Source organism: Garra rufa, chromosome 2 (assembly GCF_049309525.1).
Source record: "Garra rufa chromosome 2, GarRuf1.0, whole genome shotgun sequence".
Taxonomy (NCBI): Eukaryota; Metazoa; Chordata; class Actinopteri; order Cypriniformes; family Cyprinidae; genus Garra; species Garra rufa.
Window position 1 is genome coordinate 57860607 of NC_133362.1, and position 10326 is coordinate 57870932.

A 10326-nucleotide genomic window follows, 5' to 3' on the forward strand; every position below is an offset into this window, starting at 1 on the left:
GGTCCTCACACCATCGGTGCTCGGGCCCTAACTAAAACTCTGGGTGTGCCTCAATTATCTCCCTAGTTTAGTAGTCATTTATCAGATTCCACTTTCATGAAAACAGTTGCTGTTTGTTGTTCTCGTTGCATTTCCAGTGTTTTGAGCAGCAGATGTCGTAAGTGTGCGGCGATTCAAAACAGTGAATCATTTTGGTGAATCGATTGATTCAGTTGAATCGGAATTTCGAAAAGATCCGTTTCTTTGAACACTACTTAGCCTACCAGTGACCGAATTCATTGTGAAAAAAATATTCACTATAGGGACTACAGTGTCACTAAATAAAGCATTACAGTGTTTTGTTGGCTAACAAATAATTTCACAGTTCTATATGCAATTCTGTAAACGAGTTGTCTTGATTTAAACACTTTCAGTTGTTAAAGCACACACCTTTCTCCGTTTGAATCCCAGATGCAGGAGCGCGCCGCAGCCTTATGACGTCACATCTCCAGAAAAAAATAAAAGTCTTGTTCGCTAAAATCAATATCATTTAAGATTATAAAACACGTATAATACTTTACAGCTATACGTAGGATGAATTGAAGAGACAAACTGCAGATCTATCAAAAGTCCAAAGTCATTGATACTTATGATATATTTTTATATCTAATACATAGCCTAATAACATTTGTGATATTCTCAACAAGAATAAAGTCCAGTATTTCGGTGTTCAAATTACAGGACTGAAAAAAAAAGCTAAATGAATATTTCAAAAGATGTTTTTTAAATCAAAATTAAATTTGTGTTTGCAGAGAGGTATAACTAACTGAAACTGGATCCTTATGACAATTCATCTTTTAAATAAAGATTTAAAGATCTGTGACTGTAAATAATTATATTATATTATATTATATTAATAAATCAAGCACGTCCCGTTTTATGAAAGTCACATTACATGATTTTTGCTGATTTGCATGTGAAACTATACTTTTATGGAGGAGCGAAAGCGCACCACTGGTTAAAGGGCAGAACGCAATAATCGTTTCATCTCGATTACTGCATTTTCATGATCGTTGAAGCAGAAATCGAAACTGAATTTGATTAATTGCACAGCCCTATGTACATCTAATATTTTTTGTTATACCTTGATATTTCAGACCACTCACTGTTACCACTCAACCTGATCAGCCGTTTGAGTCTTATGTGTTCTTACAGACACACCAGTGCAGATACAAATCCACCTGTTACAGCACAAATACAGTCTTTACCTAATTCTTCAAATCAAAGACAGACATAGGAGTTTTTGCATCTGATCTTCACATGCATTACAGTGCATCACTGAATTGCAGTTAGGTTGTATTTGTACTTCATTGTCCTGCAGTTTTAGTGCTGTTGAACTTTAACTATATACTTTATTATACTGCAAATCTACAGTTGTACTTCATTGTACTGCAATTTCACTGCTGTTGAACTTTAATTAACAGCTGCTGTTTTTGTAAGAGAAGGGCTGTCTCTAGTGCTAGGGTTAGGTTCATTTTATGTAAATGAAGTAAATCTTTACTTCACAGGAAATGTTATTAATAACATTCAATTAACGTAATTACATGAATGAAGTGTGAAGTTAAAAATTAGAAAAATCCTGTAATCCTGTCATTAAATTAAATCGTATTAATCTCACATCATTAAGTCACAGACTCCAGCTGTGTGTAAACAGGATCATTCTCTGCAGAGAAATAAAGACTAGAAAAAGACAAAAAACGGTTTGGTCTTTCATTTCAGTCTTCACAAGTTAATTTCTCTTGTTTGGCAAGAACATGACAGTATCCTCCTCTACTTCCCACCTGTTGGAACCCACCTTATTCCAGAAAACTTAAAAATAAAACAGTGGATATCCTTGTCAGTTGCCCGGTTGCATGCGTGGAGATGTTCCTAAAGGCTTCCAGTGCCTTTCTACTGTCCCCCACAGTTGACCACAAGAGTTAACCCCTTGTTTAAACTGGTTGATCATATTTGATGATCTAAAATCGGATTTCACAGCACAACAAAAATAATTTGGTGTCAGATTAACTCAATATGTCATTTTTTTCTGTTGACGAATGAAACACATTAACACTTCTGGTTTTACTACACAACTTCTCCAATCATTGGTCTTCATTCATGAAAGTTTATAATTTGCACGTTTTGTCTTACCAGTTTACTCATTCAAACAATTTTAAACACAAATTTGTGTTTATGTCCTCCATTAAGTATTGTCATTATTATTATTATGGTTTTTTCCCCGTTTGCCACAAGTGGACATTTTTTAAAATAATTGCCTTAAGAGCATCACCTGTTTAATATAATTTAAAAGGAAAACCCAATCTTTTCAAAGGTAGTTTATTGCAACATTTAACACGCATAATAACATACTGTTTGGACATTTTGTATATCTTTGGCTATTTTTACCTGAAAATCCAACTCGCCGCTCACAAGCTCTCACGCTCTGGATTTTTTATTTATGTCTCAGTACATGATTTTAGATTGGTCACACAATTCTGGGTCATACAATCCATCACACTTAAAACAATCATCTCCAATTTGTAACTGTCCATTATAAGTTCAGTTAAAATTTCTATGAATGGTTATTAATAATCTGTTCACTGATTGGTTAAAGTCTCTGCTGTCTGATGCAAAGCGCCACGCTCATGAAAGCGCCTAGCAAAACCGCTCGCGGTTAAGGACCCGCAGGAGCCCTCTACTTTACAATAGCCTGTCGGGCAGACTAGTAAAACACAATAGCCCTGGGTCATTGGGCTAGTGATTTTGCAAGCCCTGCATCTTTAAATATCTACATAAAGGCTGCAGTATTGAAATTACAAATACATGGATATTTGTAGTGCCTGGAGCCCATCAGACATGAAATAACTAGTTATATTCCTTAAATGACTTCTCCCCCATGATTAACACCTATGTGCTATGAGCCAGACCTCTGGTCACTATCCAGCTCATCCCCCCCACCATCAAGATAAGACTCTTACAGAAATGCAGATACACTTTCCTTATTCAGACATACAGTCCCACATACAGTTATATAGAAATGTACACGTATCAATGTGTTACCTTTTCTTATATCGTTGTTTCTGTTATGTATGCCGGCCTCAAGCATTAATCCGTAATAGGTGAATTATTGTGCATGCTAAGACTCTCACATTTAGAATCACTCAGTCAAACGAGAAGATACATAGATCATGTTTGGTGTCTATGAGCAGCATTTATTATTCCCTAAATGTTAATGTTTGTGGCATCTTAATAACTCCTTGCTTTATAGGTATTATTGAACTTTTGAAAGTTTTGTGGCCAAACAACCAATCAGCTTCCACATGCGAAACAACATTTTGAGAGACAAAGACAGGGGGGGGGGCTCACCTAGCATTGGAAATGAGGCCTACAAACCCTTCTTCGAAGCCATGCGGTCTCCAGGGACACTCAAGGAACTGAAAAGGACTTTCTGAACTGAACACATACGGAACCAATGCACAACAACAACAAGCTTGCAAGTATCCGTCCTTTCTACAAACGTAGATAGCTGCGTTTAAGGCGTTTTATAAAAGAAACGATTTCAGGATGTTCAGAACCGTTTCATTCCTGTCCCTTGCAAACTCACTTTCTGTCTCTCTCTCTCTCTTACTCTCTCTCTCTCTCTCTCTTACTCTCTCTCTCTCACGCGTTCTCTGTCTATTTGTGTTTTATGTACGTTTGTCTATGTGCGATCGTTTGTAAGTAGAATAGTTTAATAAACAACCATATATTCACATATAATGATTCTCTGTGCTGAATGCTTACATTACAAAGTCACTTAAACTGTTTCGATCTCATATTGCTACCTTAAGCCCTATTCTGTTCAATTGTTTTAACTCCGTTCTGGTTAGTAAAAATACGTTGCCGTGACGACGGGCCAACGTCAGAGTAATGGGTATCACTGAACAATTTGCTGGACAAAGAAACCAGTCGATATCATTATTACTGTTACTGATCGGAAATTGCGTATATTTAATGACGATTATTATACACGATTTCCTGTGAGTAAAACTACTTTCCCTGACTGAAATGTATGTTTTAAATAACTCATTTCATCCTATTCATTGGTCATAAGACCTGGTGGAGTTTGCAGTGTATATGTGATGAGAGAAACAGTCTCATGCATATACACACATATATTGATCATCTTAAATTCTTTGAGCTAACCAAAATTCTCTACACTCGGCAAGACGAGCGTTTGAGAATAAGTATATAAGTTGTAAATGTGTTTAGAAAATAACCCATCGTTTTGCTAGGTATGACTCTTCTTTCTTGGCTGATCATTTAGAGTCCTTTGAAGCTGCGTTTAAAGCTGCATTTTGGAAGTTCAAACTCGGGGGCACCATAGAAGTCCATTATAAAGAGAGAAATCCTGAAACGTTTTCCTCAAAAAAACACAATTTCTTTACGACTGAAGAAAGAAAGACATGAACATCTTGGATGACCAGGGGGTGAGTACATTATCTGTGCATTTTTGTTCTGAACCTTTAAGGTCCAAAATTGTTGAGAGTACGGATGAGGACTTTTAAGAGTTTCTTTAGCAGTGGAGAACATTGACTAAACATGAGGAGGACAATGAAATATTTTACACACGATGCATGACAGTCAGTTAATAAGATGCCACTCATGAGATAATGTTTGTGACCGATTTTATTTGAGACATGCTAACATCTCTGACAGAAGTGCCATAGTGCAAGAAATGGATGCAATCGCTACATTTATTACATGAACATATTTGTCAACTGGAAACAATGCAACTATGCAGCAGAGATGATTTGAGTCTGTTTACAACCTTCTAGAAGCAAAGAGACAATCACACAAACAATTACAGCATCCTATTTCCTATTAAATACCACATTAACAGCATGGTAAATAACAAATATATAAACATGTATAACGTGTGTGTGCAGTAAAAAGGGAAATTTTATGGCTATGATTTCAAAGTGAAGGCTTACACTAGACCCTACACTTAAAAGTGCTCTATTTTGGATTGATTGAAGCTTTTATATTTTTAACAAATCTAAAAGGATCCAGTTAAATCTTTAAATATGTTATTTTTTATTATGAAAACCCCAAACTGTTGTCTTGAATGTGTTAATGATTAAAACAGTTTGAACCACATGCAAAACTATCTTAAATATTAGTTTTCCTTTTTCTTGCTGAATTTCTCTCGTTTCATCCTTGAAACTTATAACAAAAACAACAAATGCAATTTTTTATTATTTTACAAATATGATTATTCAAAGATATTTCATTTTTTCTGTATATAATCTTGCACTATGATGAACGCAAACCCATCATAGTTGTTTTCAGTCTTGATTTTTCTGTCAGTCTTTCCCTGAGCTTGTATGCAATTATAAATAATGCAGTAATAATAATACAAAAATTAGAGAAACGGTTGCATAAACACCTCACAGTCTCCAGTTTAACCAAAAACTGAATAAACTACTATACACTTATAAAAAGGTAACCGATTACATTAAAATAGCTTATTTAACAAAACAGAAATCAGAGTCACTTATTGAATGCAAAACAGATTTTATATTTTAGAAAAAATCTTAACCACAGCAACTTTTTTTTAAGAAATACTTACAGAGAATCAAAACAAACATAGACACAAAAACTAAGTTAGAATCCAAATCAAATTGTCCATTGATGAGGAAAGAGGCGTGAGAAAGTGATTAAAGGCTTATCTGGTGTCCCCTAGTCGAACCTAGTTGTCCATCTTAATGAATATGTTCCATATTAAAGATCCCAGCAAACTGGAAAACCTTTCCAAGAATGACGGATAAAAGGGGAAATACAAACTTCCTCCCCAGTCTACATATAAGGCACCAGATTTCTCCAGATACTAAAAAGTCCTTGTTACAGATCTGGCCATTAAAAATGCGTCTATTTTCACGCGGCAGCCTGCAATTCGGCACGCGTGGGCACGCGTCTTACCGCAGCGGCTTTTTTTGATTTTTTTACAACGTTGTTGCACTTCATATAATATCCACCAGGTGGCGCAAGGAACAACATTCTGTAGCCAAACACCATGGCCAGCTCTAGGGGGCGTTGGTCACAAATACCAGTACAATAGTTCAATGATTCCTCTTTCCTGAAATTATGGTTCAAACCAATAGCAAAAAGATAGCCTATTCATAAGCAGGTGCAGTTGTATTGTTATTTTGTTTTCTTTCTTTGTTTTCCTGACGAACATTTATTAGACTGCATCGGAAATAGAAATGTTAATTTCAGTTATTTTATTTTTCCAACCGACAACTGACGTAAACCGCTAAATTCGTTTTCAGGGATTAATTATACACAAGCAAGAAGCAGCATAAACATCAGAACTTCACGCGCAGAGCTTATGCACAGAGAAAAATATAATATTATATATATAATAATAAATAAAATAGGCCCATATAAGAAATATGTTTTTCTTTTCTGAATGAATAATAATGTAACAAATTAATAAGTATCAAGCCTGTATGCAGAATTTTAGGCAATTTCTGTGATGCGCCCTTAAACCAGCATCTTGTTTCCAATAATTTTTTTTTTTTACAAATAGCCTACACATCTGTTTTTTTTTTATTGTGATTGTACGCAAATAACAGAAATATGTAAAATAGCATAGTTTTGAGCAATGCCGTACTCTTGAACGAGTATTGTAAGCTGTATCCAGTTTATTAAGTGGAAAAAAATCAAGTGATCCTGACGGCGCCGCGGGCAGTTAAATAACTCGACAACTTTCACCTTCACAATAAAATACATTATATATTTCAGCGTTTTAAAGCAACATCAAATTAAGATATGCATGTTTAAGAGGTAGTTCGTCTTTTTCTTTTTCTAAGATACACAATTTTAGATACACTGACAATTAATTTGAGTAGAGAGAAATAGAAATGGAGAGGATAAATATAAACTACAGTTTTTATAGAGTTAAAAATTAATTAATTAATTAATTTATTATTATTATTATTTTGATTTGTTTTTGCGATTTTGGTGCTTAGAAATTTATTCTAAGCGGGCAGCGGGCAAATAATATAGTTAATATAGCGGGAGCGGGTGGATGCGGAATAAAACCTCGTGGAATCGGGACTGGAAAAGCACTTTATTGTTATATCCTATGTAGACTATACTTCATCATCAAGCATGGGCGTCGGAAGCAAAATAAATGTAAAAATGTAAAAACAGAAAAAAATACTTTAGTATATGCCATTTTCTGTAGTCTGGTGCCTTTTATTTAATGTTTTTACACAATGCAAATAGGCCATATTTACAAATATTACAAAAGACGGCAATTGTGCAACATTTTCAGTGGCGTAAGTGATAATACGAGTAACATATCGTTTTTGACGCGGGAGACCCGAGTTCGCGTCCGCCTTTTGGTGAAATCATTTTCGAAATCGTCTCCCTTTTCACTTATATCATATCGGAAAGGCATTTGTTTATTTGTAAATTAATGAAATAATTGAAAGGTTGAAATAAAGTATCAACTAAGGTTAGGTCACCTAACTTAAGTGTATCTGAGCACTATACTGCACTTTTAGGAGTGTTAATAATTAATTTTATTATTATTATTATTATTATTATTGTCTTTAGATTTGTTCTTACATTTTTGATGCTGTACCATAGTGCTGTACATTAAGATGGCGCACTGCCCATGCAGTTTTTTTTTTTTTTCTTAAAAACTAATTGAAGTGAAAGGGAAGAAACCCATGTAGATTTGGCCTAATGTCCATGTAAATACTATAGCCTAGTATTATATCCTAATATAGAAAATAATTTAGACAAATAAACGGAAGGCTCACTTTTCAAAACAATAAAGCTTAACAACTGTATTCGTTGTCAGTCATATAAGTATCAAAAGTGCTCCAGTGAGTTATGCAATTTTTCCCCACCTTTTTTCTTTTTGTTTTTTTTTAAAGTGGAAAAGTAGTTCTTCTATTTCGAAGAAGTTCGTTAAGCCTGGAACTAGGCTTAAGTCTGTTCTGGGAAACCAAAGGGAAGTGTTTTTTTTTTTTCGTTTTTTTTCCGTTTTTTGAAAAGTAGCCGTTAATGAGGCATCAGCGTTAAGCGGCATGCAGTATAAAGAGCGAAATGTTTATGAATGGCAGAGTGGGGGTGGGGTGGGGTGTTGAATGCTGTCTGTTGCCTTGTTGTAATCAACATTTGGAGACTATTTTGGGGGTGCTGGGGGCGGATTCCGACTGCATTCAGTTGCATTTCGAATTCAGCATTCAAATGCATGCCAGGGAGAAGGGGAAAGCTTTCCTCACTTGCTCCACTTTTTTCAAAACATTAGTGTCCACGGCCCTGACACCAGTGATGCGCGGGTCAGTGGATAAACAACCCGAACCCGACCGACGTTTTCAACTAACCCGCCCGCAACTCGGACCGCCGAATAAAAAAATAAAATATTGTACCCGACCCGCCTCCTGACCCGTATGTTTAATATTAGAGCGATTATGCTGTGGAGATGCGGTCTGAAATATTATTAAGAAATGTATATTTATATGTTTTAGGATTCTCCTTATTTTTGTTTTAGACATCCATCAATTACGGTGAATAAAAAAATGCCGCGCTGGTGGAAACAAGACTTTGGTGTTCGGACGTTTTTCTAAAAAAAAAAAAAAAAACTGTCATTTATGGTCATAAAAACAGAAGCTGAACATAATTCAAAACTGTAAAGTATTTGCTGAATAAAGAAAACATGAAGGATGCCGCTTAATATTTGGCTTTTACGTGAACTTTAAAGCTTATCCCTCATTCCATTTGTTTTCTTTGTTTTGTAATCTTTATATTATTTTCGTGAAATGTATTTTTGCTCAACATGCATTTCTCGTGGCCACGAGTTTAATGAATAAACAAACCTGCGTGACATTAGTAACCCAGAATTATTTGAGATATTTTATTTTGAGTTAAGAAATTATTATATTAATTGTTATAGAAATTAATACAATATTAAATAATTATATAGGCGATGCTGTATATGCTAATGCTGTCTGTGCGCAATGTAGACAGCTTTCACAAGTGTTTACATGTATTACATGTAGGCCTACTTCAAATTAAATAGCCCTGCAAGAAACATTTCATTCATCCCACAATCTTGTCCATTGACTGACCTTCTTTTTTTCCGTAATATTTGTATTATTCGTTTATATTCGTTATTTTTTCCTTCATTTTGATCTCGTTACATAACATTCTGAATGTAAATGATACTGTAAAGGTTCTATGACTGGGGTTTTTACTGGAATGCAGTTTAAAGCTTAAATTTAACATATATTGTATTTTATTTAGTCTAATTAATAGACAAATAATTGAAGAGTGAATCATTCACGTAGTTTCATTTGGAAATAATTTATCGTCACACAGTAAAATAGGCCTACATTCCTTCTATTAACTAATAGTCTTTTTTTCATATTTGTATTAATATTATTATCATTATCATTAGTATTACTATTACTAATATTATTTTTATTAGCCTGTTATTTTTGTATATATTTTTATTTCCGTGCGTTTCCACCCCTTAATTTGGCTCTCTTTAACGTTCATGTAAATGATTCTGTAAATGCTTGACATATGCTATATGACTGATTTTTACTGGAATGTAGTTTAAAGGTTGAATTGAACATATTTTATTTTGTTTCGTCTAATTAATAGACTAGACTATATAAATACTAAACTGTTTTACTGAGAAATGAATCATCACGTAGTTTCATTTGTAAATGAAAACATGCTCATTTATCGTCACACACGGGGATAAATACAATCAAAAAGTCAAAACGTTATTGGCATAATTGTCAGGCGTTAAAAATAAATAGCCCTAACCAGGTATTGAAATAATAATAACCTATAATAATAATAAATAATAAGTGATTTAGAGCTATCTACTTTTTTCTTTATTGTGAATCGCTTAACCTAAATAACTTTCTGTATATGCTATTTGGCATATATTTAGCAAATATTGTGAACGACAATTATGCCAATAAAGTTTTGACTTTATGATTGTATTAATGCCCGTGTGTGACCATAAACGATTTACAAATGGAACGTGAATGATTCACTCGACAATGAAACACTATAAAGGTTATAATTAGACTAAAAATGAATATATATATATATATATATATATATATATATATATATATATATATATATATATATATATATATATTTGAAATCCCAGCCATATAGCATAATCAAAGCTTTAATGGCATGCCAGCATTTATCATTTAGATTCGGAATGTTAAGAGATCGAAATTAAGGGGGACATAATGAATATAAACGAATAATAAATTTATT